At 36.5% G+C, this 23,464-nt stretch overlaps 1 long non-coding RNA gene across 1 annotated transcript; it reads right to left on the reverse strand.

Moving 5' to 3' along the window:
• Window positions 1-19,791: 19,791 nt before the first annotated feature.
• LOC111016203 (uncharacterized) lies at window positions 19,792-21,763 on the reverse strand. The gene is made up of 4 exons (XR_015792325.1): window positions 21,123-21,763; window positions 20,900-21,046; window positions 20,426-20,834; window positions 19,792-20,356 (listed from the first exon to the last, which is right to left on the reverse strand). It is a non-coding gene; the product is annotated as an uncharacterized LOC111016203 (long non-coding RNA).
• Window positions 21,764-23,464: the final 1,701 nt, after the last annotated feature.

The raw sequence follows: 23,464 nt of genomic DNA on the forward strand, positions 1-23,464 counted from the left end.
CCCTACAATCCGCAGCCCCCACCTCCACTTGTCACCTTTCAAACCCGACATGCCTCCTGTTCGGATTTCGCTCTCAACAAATTAGATAAAATGTCTTTTTTTTTTTTTTTGAAATAATGTGTATCTAGAGGGATTTGAAGGGGGGAATATGGGAAGAGCTTATGGAAGAATATAGTAGAATCAAATATAATGAGTATATATTTATGAAAAGTATCCGGGAGGCGCAGGTACATAAATGAATTTTTAATCTTTCGTTTTTGAAATCAACTCAGTTTGTTTCAACTCGTTAAGGCACATGTTCGAACTCTACTTCCCACATATTGTTGAACTAAAAAATTGTAAGCCCCTGATCATAAACGACGAGATGGTAAAAAAGAATATAGATGGGATATATTAAAATTAAGATTTGATAAACATGGGTAGGGATAAATAAAATGATACAGGGTATGCTAATAGGGTATGGGAGCATTCATCCAAAAAAAAACCGAGAATAGGAGCAATGTTTTTTAGTACAACATGTGGGATTGGGATCGAAATCACAACCTCTTGATTGGAATATATGTCAATTATCCTTGAGCTGTGTTCGCTTTGGTACGATAATAGGAACAATTAACAAAAAAATAAAAACTATATCATAAAGTATTTGAGATTATTGCAAAAAAGTTAAGGGATGAATTAAGTACACCTATGTTGTAGCTAACAAAGAGTAATTGGCTACTCCTTTACTTAGAGTTGGAGGTTCAAACTCCAATATTCCCAATTTATTGTACTAAAAAATGTACATGTATATATATTGTAAAAAAGTAAATAGTAATTTTTACTTTAAAAAAGTAAACGCTAAATAATAATGTAAAAGTAGTAAATAATAATTGTTATAAAAATGTTAATTTAAACCAGGTTTTAAATGTTGATGTCGATAGAAATGTTGAAGTCTCATTTTCATGGAATTTTTTTTTGGAAATATTATATATATTTCTGAAAAAGTTATAAAAATAAAAAAATATATATTTGTAAAAGATGTTTAAATTAACAAATAAATATTTCACAATTTCTAGATAAGTTAAAACAGTTTAATATTAATATTATGTTTATATTAGTGATACTTTGTTGATATTTTTCATATTTTGTTGATTTTTTTGTAATATATATTATGAAAATGTCGATTTACTCCACTCATATCAATGTCAAATTCATAGATACATGAAAATATCGATATGTCAACCATATTTAATATCATAAATTGAAGAATAAAAAAAGAATATTTCATTACAGATTGAAAATTTCAGAAAATAAGTAAATTAATTAAAAGTATTATTTTTAGTTCTAAATTGATTAAAAGTATAAAATATAGAAGACATAATCTACATTAAAGAGAAGCACCATAATAAATCATATAAATTTGAATGGTGCAAAATAAGTTTAAGGGTGAGAGACTAACTTGAACCTAGTTAAACTAATTAAGACATCTATCTTGGATGAAAATTTTAATTTTCACCTCACATTTTGTACTCAAACAAAAATGAAAGAAACCGAAAACAAAAAAGACAAAGCTTGTGGGAGATCTAAGAGTTCAAAATTTTAATAGCAATGTAATTATAATATTTGGACTATTTTTTAAATTTAGGGTAGTCCCGCTAATTTTTTAATATAGAATAAAAAAATTAGCGGGACCTACTAGTAAGTCAATCTAAATTTAGTTCAAGTGGATAAGACATCTATTACTATTGTCGCAACGTCATCGTGACGCGGAGCGGCCGACGTCATCCCCTGAAGGGTTTCTTTCGAGATAAGGGTTTGGAGTCGCCACCAATCATCTACGAGGTGTGATTGGTCACCTATTTGAAAAACTTGGTCTACGAAAAACAGATTTTGGTTCGGGAGTCGACTGAGTGTAGGGAAGGTGTTAGCACCCTACGACACACGTTCGAAAACGGTACCACATTTTATCATAAATTATCCTATTATGTTATTTGGTCCAAGAAAAAAAATATTTTTGTTTTGATCGAAATGTCCCATGTTATATTGATTCACATTTTGTTATAAGATATGAATTAATATGTATGAGTGACACGAAGACCATTAGAAAAATTAAGCACCTCGAGTAAATTGGAGGGTTCCAATTCCCGTCATCGGAGTTTTCAAAATAATTATTTTAGTAAAAAAAAATAATAACAAAAAAAATTTTAATTTTAGGAAACACTAAGACTTGAACTTGCAACATGAGTGATGACACAACAACGCCTCACCAACATGCCACCACCTTGGGATATAAGTTATGTTCCTTTTCAAAATACATATTTTGTATTTTTGAATTTTGTTTAAAAAAAATTCTAAATGAAATCTTTTATTTAAAATAATTATTTAGTAAAAATGAGGCATGCAAAGGTTCGAACTTGGGTCATGTACATTGAAATGTAGACATAATATTCTTTGGGGAGTAGTGTATGCAGGAATTATGAAGAAGATGAGAGAAGGAGAAAGGTAGGGGAGGGATGAAAGCCTCAAATTTCCTCTCTTTTTTGTGTTCTAGCCTACTCCTCCTCCACGCCTCAATTTCATCATTGTCATCGCAATTGGCGATTCTATATGCGGGATAGCTACGTAACGTCTCCGTTTTGGTCGGTCGATCGATCCCGATCGATCTCGATCATTCTTCTCTTTCCTAAAGACGGCAGTGTGCTTGATCGGCGCGAGTAGAGACGATAGGCTTGCTTTTGGTGGCAAAACCCAATGCTACAGTGAAATCCAGGATGCTTCTTTTTAATAAAGATTTTATTTATTTATTATTTTTTTATAAAATTTCTTTAAAAAAGAATTATCTTCAGCAGAGATTTAAGAGAATGAAGTAAAAAGATTTGAAGATAATCTTTTAAGTTTTTAAAAATACATGATTGAAATCTTTTTAAATTTGTTAATTATTCTTTGGGGAATCTCAACAAATAAAAATCTATTTTAAATAAAACATTTTGTTGAATTAAGAAATAAAGTTTTCCTTCAAAAATCTCTAAACTTTATTGTTTAAAAGAATATTATGTTCACGTCCTAGGATGTTGGCATAGTGGTAAGATGTTTGGTTCTTAATGTATAAGACTCAAGTTCGAATCTTTGAATGTCTCAATAAAGGGTCTCGAAAGAGATTGGAGTGGCTGCAAAGGCTCGAACTTGGGTCATGTAAATTGAAAAACAAACATCTTACCACTATGCCAACATCTTAGGATGTAGACTTAATATTCTTTTAAACAATAAAGTTTTTAATTTATTTTTAAAAACTAAAAGAAAACGAATTTTATTAAATTAAAAAAAACAAAAATAATAAAAACAAAAATTTTATTTAATTCGAAATTAAAGAGATTTTTGAAAGAAAACTTTATTTCTTAACTCAACAAAATGTTTTATTTAAAATAAATATTTATTTGTTGAGATTCCCCAAAGAATAATTAACAAATTTAAAAAGATTTCAATCATGTATTTTTAAAAACTAAAAGATTATCTTCAAATCTTTTTACTTCCTCCTCTTAAATCTGTGCAGAAGATAATTTTTTCTAAACAAACAAAAATAAATAAATAAAATCTTTATTAAAAAGAAGTATCCTGGATTTCACTGTACCATTGGGTTGTGCCACCAGAAGCAAGCCTATGGTCTCTACTCGCGCCAATCAAGCACACTGCCGTCTTTAGGAAGAAGAATAAAAACCGAGATCGATCGACGACCAAACACGGAGACGTTACGTAGCTATCCCGCATATAGAATCGCCAATTCTGACGACGATGATGAAATTGAGGCGTGGAAGAGGACTAGGCTAGAACACAATAATTGGTAAATTTGAGCGCATCAAACTTTTGTGGTCCAGGATGGTAAAGAAAATGGATTGAGAAGTACAGGGGAGTAGTGTATGGAGGAATTATAAAGAAGATGAGAGGAGAAGGTAGGGGAGCGATGAAAGCCTCAAATTTCCTCTCTTTTTTCCTTTCTGTGTGCCTCTATGTGTCCCTTAAATACACAAAAAAAATAACAGTAACATGCGTGAGTTAAGTAAAACCAGAGAGAAAAAAAAGAAGGGAAAACGTAAAACATGACACCTGTAGAACCTTGACCAAGAAAAAATCAAAGGGAGGGAAAGAAAAAAAAACAGTTAATATCAAAAATAAAATCTTTATTTTTTAATTTGTAATTTTATTAATAAAATCAAAATTTTTAAAACAAAACTTTTTTTAAAAAAATTAAATTAAAACTTTAGCTTATAAACAATAATAAAGTAATCTTTTTTAATGAAGATATTTAAAAATAATAATAAAAAAAATTAGCCGGACCAATAACGGTGTCTACAGCTTGCCCCCCTTTGTGTATCCTTGCAGAAGTAAAAGGGTAGACAAAGGCAAATGACAAAGTATTGGGAAGGCGAAATTTTTGTTCAGAGAAGGTATGATATAGATGGATTTAGCTTGACACTAGGTGCGATCTAGACATGAATGACCTGTACTTGACACAGGCTTCGACCTCGATCTTGGATCAGATTCGATTTAATCGAATATAAGATGCAACAGACCTGACTTTAACACAGGCTTCGACCACGACATGGATCGGGTTCGATTTAACCGAATGATAAAATACAACGGACCTGGCTTTAACAACAGGCTTCGACCTAGACTTGGATCCGGTTCGATTTAACCGGATGATAATGCAATGGACCTAGCTTTAACAACAGGCTTCAACCTCGACTTGGATCGAGTTCGATTTAACCGAATGAGAAAATACAACGAACCTGGCTTTAACAACAGGCTTCGACCTCGACTTGGATCGGGTTCGATTTAACCGGATGATAATGCAATGGACCTGGCTTTAACAACAGGCTTCGACCTCGATTTGGATCGGGTTCGATTTAACCGAATGAGAAAATGAAATGGACCTGGCTTTAACAACAAGCTTCGACCTCGACTTGGATCGGGTTCGATTTAACCGAATGATAAAATGCAACGGACCTGGCTTTAACAACAGGCTTCGACCTCGATCTTGGATCCGATTCGATTTAACCGAATAATAATGCAATGGACCTGGCTATAACACAGGCTTCGACCTCGACTTAGATCGGGTTCGATTTAACCGACTGATAAAATGCAACGGACCTGGCTTTAACAACAGGCTTCGACCTCGACTTGGATTTGGTTCGATTTAACCGGAGATGAAATGTAACGGACCTGGCTTTAACAACAGGCTTCGACCTCGACTTGGATCATGTTCGATTTAACCAAATGATAATGCAATGGACCTGGCTTTAACAACAGGATTCGACCTCGACTTGGATCGGGTTCGATTTAACAGGATGATAATGTAATGGACCTGTCTATAACACAGGCTTCGACCTCGACTTGGATCGGGTTCGATTTAACCGAATGATAATGTCATGGACCTGGCTATAACACAGGATTCGACCTCGACTTGGATCGGGTTTGATTTAACCGAATGATATGTAATGGACCTGGCTATAACACAGGCTTCGACCTCGACTTGGATCGGGTTCGATTTAACCGAATGATATGTAATGGACCTGACTATAACACAGGCTTCGACCTCAACTTGGATCGGGTTCGATTTAACCGAAGATAAAAGTTTGATCACAAAAATGACCAAGCTTGCGAGCTTGGCTCGGATTGAAGGATGACCTTGAGGATGAGCTGAAATGTGTTGAGTAGGAGACACGCAAGAGAAAACACTGTGATGCCCAATTTAGGAAGAATTTGAGTTGTATTAAAGAGAAAATACAGTGTTTGTGTACCTTTGATAGAGGCAAATGATTTCTATATATAGGCAGGGTCTCTGACAGGATTCCTGATAAGGCCTCAACGACATGCTATCGTGGAGTTTGTCGGAATATGAGGCTAAGCGAGACACATCTAGGTCAGTTCAACAAAGAATGGGAACGGGACCAAAGGAAATCTTGGTCGAATCGGTCATAACGGCACCGGCTCGAAAGACAGTCGAAATACCTAGGTGATAACTAGCTCTAACAGATTAAAATGCAATTTCTAAAAAAAAAAACTGCAGTTATTTGATTTACTAGAGGTTTATTATCTAAGTGCAAAACTTGGAATATCCTCCTAAAAGCTAAGTGCATGAGATATGCACTTTGACACATGACAATAAGACTAACAAAAATCACATGTTCATGCTAATGGGAACTTCCAATGGCATCGTAGCGGGAGTCTAACATCCGAGCGAGAGGTCAGACCAATTCTATTTATCTTGGCAACCGACACTACACTGCATAGGTACCTGTGCAGGTGAGACGTCGATCGGTCATTTAATTGCGTCCTCTTGTAAACGAAAGAGCTCCATGCCAGAAATAGTTAATGAAAATCGGGTACCTTGTTGCTGACAATTGAGTGTGGCCTATCAACTAGCTCTAACTCTAAAGGCCGAGAAAAAGCTAAAGAGATTTGTAGGAGGCTCTACGGGAAGTCGCTACGCGACCTCTGATGAAACTATTTTATGATGGATTGGTGCATCTACAAATGTGTATTGCCACAATATCATGAATGACAAATGATGCTCCATTTATTCTTATCACTTAACAATGTGTGATAGTATATGATCTGTTTTTTATTTAGTTTAACCAATGAATTTGAGCCTCAATACATGATGGAATAATGTATATGCATTCTAAAAGCTAAATGGTTGCAACATGTATGCATGATGCTCATTTTACTTTTGCTCAAATAATAGAATGTGACTATGAATGCACAATGCATCATATTTAAATTTTCACAATTTAACCATGATGTGAAAACGGTTTATTTTTTTGAAGAATATATATGCAAGTGATGTGAATGCATGATTTGTGAAAATATGGTTGAGAGAACAAGAAGTTTTTCCATATTTTGCAAAGATATTACTTTTTTGTATACTCTCATCCTTCTTATTAGCAATGATTTAGCAAAGAATCAAATGAGAAAAGGTAATGTCAACATTGGTAGAAACACATCAACTGTTCTTTTTTTTTTTTTAAATGCCTTCGATCAAGGTAATTTCTCAAACTATATCAGGCTTGGTGGGCTTCTTTTGTAGAGGTAACTCATGTGCCAGTTTAGAGTAATTCATAGCATTGTACATCTTGCTTGCTTAAACTGCTTCATAACCTTGGCCTTGCAACTGACAAGAGTGTTGGATGGATTTGGCTTTTATGAACAAACGAGGATGGAAACCATGATTTTCCATCAAGCTTAACGATGAGAGAAGTCAGCGAGCTTCCTTTTTAAAGAAAAGGAAACAAAGAGTTCAAAGATATTTTGTCAAATCTCTTGAACAATAAAAGATTGATTTTTTTTGAAGCTTTTATAAGAGATTATGACCAAGTGAATAGAAGAGTCCAGTTCTTTGGATAAGTGACCTTGAGAATGGGTTGCGTAACTCCCCAAGAGTTCATCTCGTGTATCTTGCCCCTTTTTGAGTTTAGCTCAAGATCTTTGATAAAAATATTCTTTCTCACCTTTAGCTTCACTTTATGGTTATGTTGCTGCAACCCACTTTTTGAATGTAAGGCTCTCTTTTAACCTTAGCTCCGAAGTGCAATTGATGTAGTCCACTTTTGAATGCAAATGACCTCTTTTTTTTTTCTCAAAGTGAAGAAGATTTTGTGCGAGGAGAAATGTAACAATATCAGTCTGAAGATGACCTTTGCCTCAAAGCTTTGCATAATGTAGTTACAAATTTGCCTCGACGTAGCATTGCTCGACTTTGCCCCAGTCTGAAGATTTGCAAAGAAGATTGCTCCAATCATTGAACTAAAGCACTGTCATGGCCTTAGACGAAGTTTTTTTTTCTTTTTTTTTTTCGGCCAGACACAACCGTTTTATAAAAAAGGGTGCAATCACATATAAAAAGTTGATCATACGTAGTCGCCTTTTGCAACTCTAATTGCTGTTCCAAATTATGTCTTTGGTACTGCTCCAGTAAAAACTGTTCCCAAACGAAACTTATCAAACTGAGATCTTGAGACTATTTGTTAGGTTGCTAACTTCCCAATTCTCAAAACTATTATCCCCAGTCTTGGTATCACTTTACTCAAAAGAAGATAAGAGACCAAGAATTGAGATAGGAGAACACGATGAAATAGAAAGTGAAAGAAGGAAGTCTTAGTAGGGAAATTTTTGAGCAACTACAAGTATCAATTCATGAAGCAGTCAATCATAAGAGTTCAATGTTATTTCAGTTACCTTCAAAGTTCTCAACATTATGTGGATTATGATGTGGTAGACCTAGCAAAAGGCTTTTATGATGAGTAATATTTGGATATTCATCACAAAATTGTATGTGAGGGACTGAGCAAAGGATTTTTTCAAGTAAATAGTCAACTCTTAATGTTGACCGTATTTACCATATATCGGTAGGTTAGACTCAAAGCAGGCTAGACTCAAGGTTTTACAGCTGTGTTTTAGATTCTCACCTCAAAAGACATCCCTACCCCAGTATGAATATTTAGTGGTTTACTGGTTCGCACATGGGAAGAAATAGGGAGGCCAAGATAAAGTTATTTTGGTTTAGGGATTTAGCCTGACAATAAAGCTTTGAGAAATATGTTTCAAAGAGGGAAAAAAAATGGTTGAGACTTGGCAAAAATTTATATCTCATTGAGAGCATCGAAGACATTCATTTTCACCTGTTTTTTACATTGTTTCCTTTTTTCACCTTTTCATTTTTTTCATTTTCTCACTCTTTTTCCCAAGTGACTTACTGTAGTTGCTTTATGATTCTTGCTAAGGTCTTAACTAACAAAAGTGATAAGAGTAGACTTTTTAAAAATTATTATTGAAAATCTCAAAACATGTAACATTTTTTTTGTTTTTTTTTTGCTTTTTGTTCTTTTGTTTTTCAACCAATGATATGATATGAGTGATGCATGAATGAATGTACGACTTAGATTTTTTTTTTAGAACATAGCTCAATTTCCACACACTTACATTCTTTTTTACAAGTACTTAGCTAAATCATGAGTGACTAAAGCTTCATTGTCGTTTTAACACTAGCAAGCAATCTCAAAGATGACTTCAAATAAGAAATAGACTTTATTGATAGTGAGAAAATATTAAATCCACATTGATTTCCATAGTCTCGTGAACTCATGATTCTAGTGCTTCATGTGTGAACCATCTTCCTTTGAAAACTTTAGCCATCCTGCCTTCATTAGAACCTGCACTTTATGCTTTAGTGAAGTACAGTTTTCAGTTGAATGACCTACAGCTCCTGCATGGTAATCACAACGAACTTGCGGGTTGTACCACTTTGGATAAGGTGGTCGTAATGGCTCTACGGGTACGGGAGCTAATAGATTACCTTGAAATAATTGGGATAACAACTCGGTATAGGATATTGGGATTGAATGAAAGCTCTCTCGCTTTAGTTGTCTCCGACTACTATGATTGTCAGGTAATGTTTGTGGATCATCCTGCAGAGTCAATGAGTTTATGGGTACCGTAGAAGGACTGTATGCCACGAATCCTTGTTGGTACTTCCCCTTGCGCTTCGAAACCACTGCCTGAACTTTATTTTTTCTTTTAAAAGAGCTTTTATTCGTTTCAAGGTGTGGCTCTTTATTAATTAAAGGCACTGGCGGTTGTTCTGTTGTTTTTCCCCATCGAACATATTCTTTCCCTGTAGTTTCTTCAGCATTTCTATTGGTAGCATTTTCTTTTTCTTTACCTTTTAAATTAGCCTTTGATGTTTGACCATCTTGGAATGCAAACTCAACCTGACAGATTGTAGGAGCTTGTTGGCCTTTTTTGGAAAGCTGAGCGTCATGTGACGAACTGTGTTGGGGGAATCCATCTGTTGATTGACAAAGAGGTGGGTCGACCCTAGGTGATGAATTATTACGAGGTTCGACTAAATTGTTAGGTTGAGAAGTATCCCCAACTGTAACAATATTCTTTAAGACATTTAAAATTTTCATGACTTGCTCCTGAATATTATCGATGTCTTGTCTCATCTTCTTTAGCTCTACATTCTGCACCTCCATGACTTGTTCTTGAATCTCGTCTCTTATTTTCTTTAGCTCAATATTCAATTCTTCCATGACTCGGTCGTGGATTTCGCCTCTAATTTTCTTTAGCTCAGCATTAAATTCTTCCATGTTATGCTGCTTTATGTACCTTGTATATAAAGAATAGTAAATATGTGGTTCTTGAGCTATTTTTCTAAGAGTTCGTGTTAATTATGATGTAATGGAGAATGCACAGATTTTGATTTTTTAAGATAGAAATTGATATGCATGTGACGATTTTATGCAAATGTTGGATATAAATTAGGGGAAAATTTTGAAATGATTATGAACATGTGAAATGATGCATGCATAAGATGATATAGAGGTTTTTTAGTGATGCGTGAGAACGATGGACATATAAAATGATAAATGCGAGATATATTCTTTTAATTTTTTGACCCGTGAGACATGATGCATGCAAAAGACATAGAGTTTTTTTTTTTTTGTTTAATTTTCCTTACGGGGAAAAAAACTTATTAAATGTGCTAAAAATTGCTCCAAGAATATGATAAATGCTTAATGCAATCATTAATACATTATAAATTCATGCAAATGTAATGGTAGACTCTAACTCACCCTAAGAGAGAGAGACATAAATATGTACATAAAATTAAAGTCTAGGGTTAAAAAACCAAACTCCTAAGTTTTGGATAGAAGCGAATAAATTTGAAAGTTTTTTTTGTGGGCCTACGTAGGGACATTTAAAATCCCTTTGAAAGACAACACTTCTAACCAAAATTTAAACAAATAGCTAGGAAGAAGTAAGGTAAATGATTTTTTATTCTTTTCCTTTATTTTTTTAAAAAAATGGTTCATTTAAAGCCTTATGGTTAAAACTTCAAATCAACCGTAAATTTTTTATTAAAACAAACAAAATGCTATGAATAACATAACAACCGACATAAATGTAATATGAATATGGCGTGAAGTTATGTACTAATGTATCCTAAAGGATAATGGCCCCCAAATTTTCCATATGCTTTGGCAGTATGGTCGACTTGAGTGGAGAATTTCATGCGCCTGCACGGGAACCGCAATTCCACGAAGGTCACACTACTCAGTCTCCGATCTAATCCTAAAAGGTAAAGCCCGGGTAGGAGGCTTGTGAATGTGTGTGAGATGCATGATGATGCAAGATAAAATAATAATACAATTAAATGAAGAAAAAAACAAACAAAAAAATGGACCCAAAAACATATTACAATAGGATAATAAATGACAAAATAAATGGCTTGACTCTCAAACGTCCCCAGTGGAGTCGCCAAGCTGTCGCAACGTCATCATGACGCGGAGCGGCCGACGTCATCCCCTGAAGGGTCTCTTTCGAGATAAGGGTTTGGAGTCGCCACCAATCATCTACGAGGTGTGATTGGTCACCTATTTGAAAAACTTGGTCTACGGAAAACAGATTTTGGTTCGGGAGTCGACTGAGTGTAGGGAAGGTGTTAGCACCCTACGACACCCGTTCGAAAACGGTACCACATTTTATCATAAATTATCCTATTATGTTATTTGGTCCAAGAAAAAAAATATTTTTATTTTGATCGAAATGTCCCATGTTATATTAATTCACATTTTGTTATAAGATATAAATTAATATGTATCAGTGACACGAAGGTCATTAGAAAAATTAAGCACCTCGAGTAAATTGGAGGGTTCCAATTCCCGTCATCGGAGTTTTTCAAATAATTATTTTAGTAAAAAAAAATAATAACAAAAAAAATGTTAATTTTAGGAAACACTAAGACTTAAACTTGCAACATGAGTGATGATACACCAATGCCTCACCAACATGCCACCACCTTAGCATATAAGTTATGTTCCTTTTCAAAATACATATTTTGTCTTTTTGAATTTTGTTTAAAAAAAAACTCTAAATGAAATCTTTTATTTAAAATAATTATTTAGTAAAAATAAGGCATGCAAAGGCTCAAACTTGGGTCATGTACATTAAAAAACGAACATCTTACCACTGTGCCAACATCTTAAGATGTAAAAATAATATTCTTTTAAACGGTAAAGTTTGTAATTTATTTTTAAAAACTAAAAAAAACGAATTTTATTAAATTAAAAAAAACAAAAATAATAAAAACAAAAATTTTATTTAATTCGAAATTAAAGAGATTTTTGAAAGAAAACTTTATTTCTTAATTCAACAAAATGTTTTATTTAAAATAGATTTTTATTTGTTGAGATTCCCCAAAGAATAATTAACAAATTTAAAAACATTTCAATCATGTATTTTTAAAAACTAAAAGAATATGTTCAAATCTTTTTAGATAATTTTTTTTAAAGAAAGAAAAAATAAATAAATAAAATCTTTATTAAAAAGAAGTATCCTGGATTTCACTGTACCATTGGGTTGTGCCCACCAGAAGCAAGCCTATGGTCTCTACTCGCGCCAATCAAGCACACTGCTGTCTTTAGGAAGGAGAATAAAAACCGAGATCGATCGACCGACCAAACACGGAGACGTTACGTAGCTATCCCGCATATAGAATCGCCAATTCCGATGACGATGATGAAATTGAGGCGTGGAGGAGGAGTAGGCTAGAACACAATAATTGGTAAATTTGAGCGCGTCAAACTTTTGTGGTCCAGGATGGTAAAGAAAATGGATTGAGAAGTACAGGGGAGTAGTGTATGGAGGAATTATGAAGAAGATGAGAGGAGAAGGTAGGGGAGCGATGAAAGCCTCAAATTTCCTCTCTTTTTTCCCTTCTGTGTGCCTCTATGTGTCCCTTAAATACACAAATAAAATAAGAGTAACATCGTGAGTTAAGTAAAACCAGAGAGAAAAAAAAAAGAAGGGAAAACGTAAAGCATGACACCTGTAGAACCTTGACCAAGAAAAAATCAAAGGGAGGGAAAGAAAAAAAACAGTTAATATCAAAAATAAGATCTTTATTTTTTAATTTGTAATTTTATTAATAAAATCAAAATTTTTAAAACAAAACTTTAAAAAAAATTAAATTAAAACTTTAACTTATAAACAATAATAAAGTAATCTTTTTTTAATGAAGATATTTAAAAATAATAATAATAAAAAAATTAGCCGGACCAATAACGGTGTCTACAACTATATTATTGAATTAAAACACGTATGAGGAATGCCATCATTTTTTTTTCTTTTTAAAGGAAAAATGAGAATTTTGAAAGTTGAATCAACCTTCTTTCTGGCTTATCAGAGGGGAGTTTGAGAAGGACTGTACAGACACAAATTAGAAGAGATGGCTTCTGAAGGTAATCTGTGCATGAGAAAATTCGCCTGGTTTTGAAATCAGAGTTGTCCTCACTTAGATCTTCAATTTCTCCCTCGAGAGCACCATCGTTAATGCATCGTTGAACTAAAAAGAATGATTAGTACATTGATAGATTATTTTGAGACCTTAATTACATCAAATGAATCAATAGACAAAATTTACACTTTTTTCGTGAAACAATCATGGTACCCATTCACCAATTTACTATTATATCCTTTTTACCTCCACTTAGATATTAATTATCTTTTTAAATCGAAAATGGGTTATTTCGGGGTTACATTTTAAATCCATTAATTTTTACCTAATTATAGTTTGCAAAAATAAAAATTACCAAATCCAAAATTACTACCCAAATCTCCAAAATCAGTATTATAAAAAAATCCAACGTGCAGAAATCTAAAAATGTGAAATTGGAAAACCTTAGACATTTATGAAAATAAGTTTCTAAAACAACCCCCACAAGACTTTAACTCTAAAAAAGAATTAGGGCCAAAACTATAAAAAATAGTGAAAAATGGCCAAAATTATCAAATATTGTGATAGTGGCTAATTTACTGTTATGATCCAATTCCAAATTTTATTTATGACAGATATGCGCTTGAAACGAAATGGCCAAAACTATCGTACGATTTTACATTTTATTTGAGACAGATATACCTCAAACAAAAAGGTCTTAGCTTGATTTTAGGAAATTTCTAACAACTTATACATAAAAGTAGATAATAGTTCAAGGAGACCAAATATACAGAATCAATATTTAAAAAATTAACTTGGAGATTATTTGATTTGATTCTTTGAAATTCTAAATTAAAAAAAAATACACAACGTGAAGGATGAATTATGAACTTGATTTCATTTAAGTTATCTGAGAATGTAATTTAGTATTAAAATGTTTAAAATTACTAAAAGAAAGTTGGCGATCTAATACTAAACAATGTATTTTGGGGTTTGAAAAATGGAGGAGGTAGTAAAAACTGGTATATTGAGAGACTAAAAATGTTGGTTTTGTAATCATACCATATCACGAAAATCGTTTTTCCTTCATAAAATTGAACAATCATATTTCATTACGGAAGACAGCTTTTTCTTCTTCTCATCCTCTAAAGAACAAATTTGCTGGTGCCATTGTGTAGAAAGATTGTGCGTCTTCGTCGTCGGATATATGTTCACCATTAGTGCATGTCTTGTTGATGGAGTTTCTAGGGAATATGGGAGCTTGGATTCTTGAATATAGTTTTTGTGGTGTGCTAGATTTTGTAGAAGATAACATTGAGCCTACACATCAAAATTAGATGTAATAGATATTGTTTTTATATTAAAACGTTGTTTTTTATAATTCCTAACATATTTCTTTTTCTTTTTTTTTTTGGATTTTGTTGGAGATGTAGTTGAAATTTAAGACTTAAGGTTTAAAATGTCGTCGTTTTAATATTGTTTAGATACGTAATATTTTTTAGAAAATCTATATGGTTTACACAATCCCAAATCTTTCTTTTAAAACTATATGTTGTGTATATATTGGGTAAATCTAATTTAATGTTATTTAGGAACCTTACCAATGCAAATGTTTCAAATAAATACAAAGTTAAACATATTCTTAGCGACCATGGAAACAAAGAGCTCCCTCACCGCTAAATATATTCCTTGGTAAATGAATCTTCTTTACACAATATAGGCAGTAAATAAATACAAAGAGCCCCCTCATCATTTTATATCTGTCATTCTCGTTTTTTTTTTTAATCCTCTATCATTTCTCTTATTCTTCGTGACCATGGAAACCCAAATTGATGGATATTGGTTTTCTATAGCTAATGTTCAAAGATAATATCTACAACTGTTTTTGGACAAGGATAACCCAGTCAAAATGGTCGTCACCTACTCTGTAGAATCCTATATCTATCCCGTTGTATTAACATCTCTTGCTTATTTTGTGAGATAGGATAGGAACTTCTTCCTCACTTCTATTTCTCAATAAACATTCTTTCAAAATCTTGATGTATTCATTTCAAAAGTCGTAGTTTCATAATTCCATGTCTTCTTTATTTTGGGTAATTCTTTAGCGTCTTATAATATGTTGAAACTCGTCTTCTTCCCCATGTAGATATGGTTAAAGACAATGCAATTAGCGCCTATTTTTGACTTGAAGGATCAGGAAGTTACCACTAGTTGTAACTTCTTTATGATTTCTTTTGAAAATGGGGTAACTACGTACTTATACGGTGTATAGACAATTTAATTCTATATCTGATTGCATTTCATGACCAGATGTTGGATTCTCTTATGCTGATTGTATATGCTTCCTTTTGACCATGGAGTAGCTACATAAATATACTGTGTATATGGACTGTTTAATACTAGGTTATCAGAATGCAACTTATATAAGGTAATTGATTGTAACGATCCTATCCGACCCCAAATTAGTGATGGTGTATTTGTTGACTGGAAAACAAATAATAAAATAACTCTTACTGTTTATTATAAAAAAGACAATGAAGATTACAATTAAGAAAAAACAAATAACAAAACAAATGTCAGAGTGCGTTTTTACACCGTCTCCGATTGTGTCCTGACCGACCACATCTACCACATTTTACTGTTGATCTCTTTTTAACAAGAGCAACAAGTCTCTTTTTTCGTAGCCTACCAGCAGAGCGCTTTACATTTGGAGGGAGGATGTCTCTCTCATCTTGACCAACTATTGACGCCATGTTGTAAGTCTGACCAATTGGATGTATGTCACCCTGCTATAATAATTATAATGTTGACACTTGATAGAAATCATGAACAAACGTATTTAAATCCAATCCTTTCTGACCAATAGCAAGACATACATGTGGGCATGAGATCAAGTTTAAGTCTCATTGTCTATAAAGCTAATTACGGACATATTTACAATATTCAAATATTTACACTTTTGTCGATGTATAGGCCTGTTTAAGAGGAAGTCCAAGGGTAAATTATCAACTTTTTGCCCACAGTGATATTTTTTTAATAAACGAATACACCATTTTATAAAAGTAAAACATGTGAAATTTTTGGCGTCATTTAAGCTAGTATTTTTATTTATTATTAAATGTTTATATTTTAATAAATCATTCAACAAATGTAGAAAGTTTTAAATTCCATAATTCTCATCCATTTGGGTTTAATTACCGAAAACGGCCTCTAAAGTATTCACCACATATTTGTTTCTATTTTTCAATAAAAGCTTGCGATTTCACCTTGTTCACTACTATTTGATTCTTCCTTTCTTGCAGCTGCAACCTACAGTTTATGTTCTTAATTGTTCCAGCGACTTTATTTCATTATTCTGATGGTTATTTCTAGTTTTTCCATAACTCATCCATTTTCCCATGGCACATTAATTTGTCTAGCGTCTTAATTCCCTTTTCCGACAACAACCCTTTAATTTTTCGATGACTTATTTCACTTTTCTAGCGACCATTAGTTTTCTAATAGTTGAAAATTCCAGGTACCATTATATAATTATTGTGGGTAAAAGATAACAGCATAGACGAACCGCGCGGGCCGAACCGTGTGGGCCGACCCGTAAGTGGTGGGCCGAGCCGAGCAAGGGTCGGCCCAAAGCCGAGCTCCGCCCTCTGTCTTTCGGTGGTCGGTCACCTGCGTACGGGCCTGCAGAATCTGAAACCTAAGGTGATCGATTACGAAACTCTAGGGGGTCATTCAACTATAAATAGGGAGGGGGTCACATCTCCAAGGTAAGCCAAGACTACACCTTCAAGTCTCTTGCTTGTTTGAGTAATCTCTCCCTTTGCCAACTTAGGCATCGGAGCCAGTGTGACTGAAGTCACATCGGGTTAGAGTTTTTGTTCGGTTTTGTAGGTATTCGGTCCTGAAGTATTCGAGTTGGTGCAAGGAGCGGAGAGAATTGGTCTACCAGAATCCCAGCATCAACATTTGACGTCGTCTGTGGGGATGATACAAAGCACGTTCGAACAAGCAAACATGAACCCGGAAGAGAGCTCGCGGAGGAGGTTGAACATGGACGACCCCCTGAGTGGAGGCGTTGATGCTGAGCCGAGTCGAGCCCATCTAGGGCGTCGAGAAGGCTTGCCAGACGATCTACGGGCCGAGATACAGGTGCAGTCCGAAAACCAATTTGTTGTCCTGGAGGAGAAGGTCAAAGGGATGTACCAGCGCTCGACCTAACTGCTTCAACAATTAGAGCAGAGGGAGGCAAGCCTACCACCACTCGTCAGAGACCCTCGGAAGGGAAAAGGGCCGACGCTGAGTGAGGCAGATGAGTTGTCAAACACAGCACATAACAAATTAAAACTGGGGGGAAACGACAGGTGGAGGACTCAGATCTTTGACTCTCAAAGCCAGCCGAATGTTGACAAGGGACGACGCAAGTCTTCAACACCCACTGGGGGCAAAGATGAGCCGAATACCCGAGGAGATCTCGGGCAAGGGGACTTCGACAAAGAAAAGCCTGGAGAGCGGCTCGAGTTATCTAAGAAGCAACTAAGCTGTAAAGAGAAAGGCTTTGACCTGGAAAAACTAATAGATCAAGCAGATTCTCCGTTCACAGAGAAGATAATGGGGGAGAAAGTCCCTCCAAATTCAAGCTACCATTTCTAAAACAGTTCGATGGAACGACTGACTCAGTTGATCATCTTGATGCTTACCGAGAATGGATGGACATCTACGGGGTTTCAGAGGCAATCTGATGCCGCGTTTTCTTCTTTCACCCTGGGTGGATCAGCTAGGGTTTGGTTTCGACAATTAAAGCGAGGGTCGATTTCAAGCTTCAAAAGCTTGGCCAGGGTGTTTGTAACCCAGCTTATAGGAGGTCGGAATCGGAGTCGGCCCGGGGCATATCTCTTAACCATTAAGCAGAGAATGACGGAGAGTCTCCATGATTACGTGGCACGGTTCAATGAAGAGAAGCTACAGGTGGAGGGTTTAACCGATGCAGTAGCGTTATTAGCATTCATGTCAGGCATCAAGGACGAGCACCTGCCATTTTCATTCGGAAAAAAAACTCTGAGTAGTTTCGCGAAAGCACTGAGCCGAGCTCAGAAATACATGAGTGCTGGGGAGTTCTTCCATTCGAAGAAAGAGCCCGAACGGAAGCGCGCTGACCAGAAAATAGAGAGGTCAGCGGAAAAGCCCCTAAGCTCAAAGTGGGAGAAGTGAGATCGGGTCGTCGGACAGAAGGATCTAACTCGAAAGTTTGAAAAGTATACTCTGACCACAGTTCCATTGGAGTAGGTATTGATGGAGATCAAAGACCAAAGACTACTTAAATGGCCGGAGATGATGAAGACGCCTCCGAACAAAAGAAGCAAAGGGTGATACTGCCTCTTCCACAGAGACCATGGACATGCTACACATGATTGCTTTGATCTCAAGGAAGAGGTAGAAGGACTCATCCGGAAAGGGTACCTCAAAGAATATGTGGATAATCTCAAAGCAACTCCAAATATGGAAAATGATAACAAATCCCCTGCCAGGGAAATTCGTACGATCATGAGAGGTTCAACGGAACAGAAGTCTAACAGGAAGAGAAAGGCGAGTGTATGGGAAGCAAGAATAGACCTAGAACAATATGAGGTCTACCACGTAGCTTTTGCCGAACGACCTGGATAGAATTTTCGGAAGATGAGACTGCTCACCTCTTCCACCCACACAACGATGCGTTGGTTATCACCTTACAGGTAGCCAACACAAAGGTGCACCAGATCTTGGTTGATGGGGGCAGCTCAGCCGACATCATTTCCTTAGCAGCCTACAAGGCTATAGACCTAGGAGAGAAAATCCTTAAGAGCAGCCCCGCACCGCTAGTAGGACTTGGGGGGAGCAACTCATTCTGGAAGGAAGAGTGGAGCTACCAATCACATTTGGAAGTGGGCTGAAAAGCGTCATCAAGGTGGTAGAGTTTCTCGTCGTCGACTACTCGTCTTCTTACAATGCAATATTGTGAAGACCGACCATACACACGCTCAAGGCAATACCCTCGACATACCACCAGTCTATGAAATTCCCAACGCCTAGAGGGGTAGGTGAAGTCAGAGGGGAGTAACGAGTATCACACGAGTGCTACTATACCTCGCTAAGGGGTTACAACTCAGGGGCGTCTACTTCAAAGTAATCTTGACTACATCAGTGACGGATGAGATAGGATCTAGAGGCAGTTTTTTATTCTTGTTTTTCAGTTGATTTTTCTTTTTTTCTTTCGTGGATATGCATTTATTTCAATTTAATGAAATTCGTATTACTTACTTGAGCAACCACTGTCACTACTTCCCATGAGTTCCTCAAGTGGGGGTAAGATAATATCACGACGAATCGACTAAATCTCAATCAAAGGCTAAACCAGAAGCGATCATTTGGCCTAGCACAATTAAAACACGAGGCAGACAAAGAGTCGAATGAGCGACAAAAGGAGGGTATAAAACTACTGGATGTAACCAGTAGGTTAGAAACCCACAAAAACTTAAGAGCAGGCAAAGTCAACTCTGCCAAAACGAAGAGCCTTAAACGAATAGAAATTTAAAGGAATTTCATTGAAAATTCTGACATACAACTAACAATGGTAGCAAAGACAATAGAAATACAAAGCTTTTTAAAGCATGAAAACATCAATAGACGATTCGACTCCTACTCATCATCGTGACTATCATCCATGTCATCAGGAGCATTACATTCAGCCCGAAAACGCTCCTGAATGAAGGAATAGTCAACATCGGGATGCTTTTTAGAGACTTGACAGAGGGACTAGGACACGCCACATTCCATGGCGGCATTCTGCAGATCAACATAGTCCTGAGTCTTCTTAAACTCCGCGGCCAGGAATTTAGAGTTAGATAACCGATCATTAGCCTCGTTAAGCTTCCTTTGGAGAGCTGCGAGATCATCTCCAGATTTTCCCTTTCCAACCTCCAGATCGTGTCGGACATTTGCCAACAACATATTGGCTTGATCTAGAGAGGCGAGGGTCTGATCCAACTCGTCCCGACGAGCATGATGACTACGAAGATGGTTAATTTCGTCAGTGACTCTGCCCGAGAATACAACCGAAGGATTGAAAACCTGTCAAAAGTCAACAGCAGTGTTAGCAGGAAGCGACATCAGAGATTGAAAACCGACTATGATTCTGACCTGATGGAGATCGCTAAGGCAAGTATGGATGCTTTGCTGAAGGTTAGAATAACCAAAGCTTGATCCGCCGGATGACTCTCCTAATCCATGCAAAAGGGTAAAAGCCCTCCCAAGATAAATCACCCCGTCGGTTTTGATTTCATACGGGCCCGAAAAGGGGAAAGCCGACACCTAGGAAGAAGACCCAGGAGGGCCACGAGATGAGGAGGGAGTTGAAGTCCCTTGAAGACGAGCAAAGCGTTGGGGTGCGATAGGAGGCCTCGACGGTGGAGCCCGATCTCAAGAGAGGGGATCGTTCTCCATCAAGTCAGTAATTTCAACATTAGAAGCTCGGCTAGAGCCAGCACCCGAGCTTCGAGCATTCTGACAATGTTCCCTTTCAAATAAGAAGTAGCTCGTCTTAACATTTCTGCAAAGAGAGTATTACATAAGGATCGATTGAAAGCTAATTTAAAGAAAGCCTCATATGGGTACCTGGGGGTAGAAGAGGAGGAGCTTAGCCGAAATCCATCAGGTTCTGCTTGTTCACCAGATCTAGACCCCACTGCTCAAAGTCAGGCAGTCGGATGACAGAGTAGTAAAAATTCAACGCCTCGGTAGAGAGTTCGTAGGTATGGGCAGCTGCCAACAAAGAAGAAAGAAGGAGTTTAGAATGTGATGTATGAACGTCCCAATGAGAGTTCGGGAAGTTACATACCTAACTCCCTACACTCTGTCGGGACAGGGAAATGTAATCAACGGTCATCCCGAGCAAACCAGTCACTGCCAACAAGGAACCATTCATCCTTCCAATGCTTTACAGAAGATGGACCCGAAATAAGAATTTGAATTCTCAGCTAATATAAAAGTGGAAATTGTCATCAGGGTTGTGCTTAAGATAATAAAGCGACATAAAGGTGGCTGCGGTCAAGGGTTGGTCACCCCCAAGATAGGATCATAGGATGAAGCAACTGATCAATGTAGACCATCCGTTAGGAACAATTTGGGAGGGAGCCACTTAGTTAAAAGCTAGAAAATTTTGGAGAAATAGGGGCAGTGGAAGGCGAACGCCAAATTTAAACATAGCCGCATAAAATACGACTTCTCCGGAAAAGGATCCATCGACAGTCTCCTCGGGATTCGGTAGGTGGAGATTGATTGAATTGGGTATGCGATATTTCGAGCGGAGGCGCGCAAATCCCTCGCTGTAAGCATGGAGTTGTCCACCCAAGAGGGACGAAAGGGACGAAGCTCAGAAGACAAGTGGTATGATGACTCATCATCGGAAGTAGTCCACTAGAAATTTAGATAACTACTAGAAGCCATGGAGGTAGAGTAAAATATCAAAGAAGTGTAGATGATTACCTCGGATGGAAGAAGTGAGTGGAAAATGAAGAAATGAGAACGAGTTTATATAGCCATAAGAGTGTGGGAATGCAACTTGAACCCGTGGTCAAAGACTGTTAGGCAGAGACCTGCTCAGCTACCCAGAAGTCTAGGACAACCTCGGTCACCGATCCAGTAGGGACATGACCACACATCTCGCGGGAATCGATGACGTGATCTCACCTATGCGGAAACCAATACGCAACATGACAACACATCCCACGGGAACCAATGACGTGACCATACCTACACGAGAATCCACAAACAGTGGCTCGGTAGTCAAGGAGAGTGACCACTTAGTCACAAACTCCAACGGCACGACTCGACAATACAGCCAAGGAAGAGGCCACCTCGATCTAGAATCCTGACCAGGAGGTGAGAGACAGTGACTGACGCGACCCATCCCTCTTGGGTTTGTTGGATTCAAAACCCGAAGTTGGCAACCCACCAGTAAGTATACTCTCAAAGTGATAAGAATAAAAAAAATAAACATAATAAACATCACTTCGAGAGTAGGTGCAATTGTTGTGGGTAAAAGATAATAGCATAGACGAACCGTGCGGGCCGACCCGTGAGTGGTGGGCCAAGCCAAGCAGGGCTCGATCCCGACCCCTGCTCGGTGCCGAGCCCCGCCCTCTGTCTTTCGGTGGTCGGTCAAACCTAGAGCTATTGTGTTTGCCCTGCATGCGGGCCCGCGGAATCTGAAACCTAAGGTGATCGATTACAAAACCCTAGGATCTCATTCAACTATAAATAGGGAGGGGGTCACCTGTCCAAGGTAAGCTAAGACTACACCTTCAAATTTCTTACTTGTTTGAGTAATCTCTCATTTTGCTACCTTAGGCATCGGAGCCAGTGTAACTGAAGTCACACCGGGTTAGGGTTTTTGTTTGATTTTGTAGGTATTCGATCCTGAAGTATTCGAGTTGGTGCGTGGAGCGTAGAGAACCGGTTTACCAGAATCCCAGCGTCAACAATAATATATACCTATAATCTAACCTACAATATTATAAACATATACTCTTTCTAATAAGTTATATACTACATACCTTTTATTGTTATATACTAAACTCTTAGGTTATATAATTTTATTATAACGTATATACAACATATATCCAAAATATACTTTATATCCTTATAACACTATAAGCTGTCCATGTAACAATACTATTAACATATGATTTAACATTACAAAATTTATGCATATGCCCATGTCCAAAAATTTATGAGATATTTCAAATAATAATTTTTAAAATTTAGGGATCAAAAATATTTTTCATAAAAATCGAAATAAAACGATAAAAATAAATAATAAAAATACATACCTTTCAACATTTTCCGCATAGTTTATTTAGGGTAAGAAACTCCATAATCTTTCCTAAATAAAGTGAAAAGATATACGAATAACCATTGTTTTGAATTGTTACTTGGATTTACAATTATTAATTACAAACAAATACAAAATACGAAAAAAAAAAGTGAAAAGTCAATATATGTTAGTATATGTAGCATAAACCAATTGATTATCAGGAAATCTAAATGTCTAGATTCGATTAAAACTAGAATTTCTTACTGATGTCTTCGTCGCAGTGCCTCTAGAGGCCGAGATGGATTTAGGTAGAAAAGACAGCAACCGTGGCTGGTGAGTTTTGACACTCCCTTACCTTGTTGGTT

This window comes from Momordica charantia, assembly GCF_013281855.1.
Source record: "Momordica charantia cultivar OHB3-1 chromosome 7 unlocalized genomic scaffold, Mcharantia_2.0 BLBB01000007.1, whole genome shotgun sequence".
Taxonomy (NCBI): domain Eukaryota; kingdom Viridiplantae; phylum Streptophyta; class Magnoliopsida; order Cucurbitales; family Cucurbitaceae; genus Momordica; species Momordica charantia.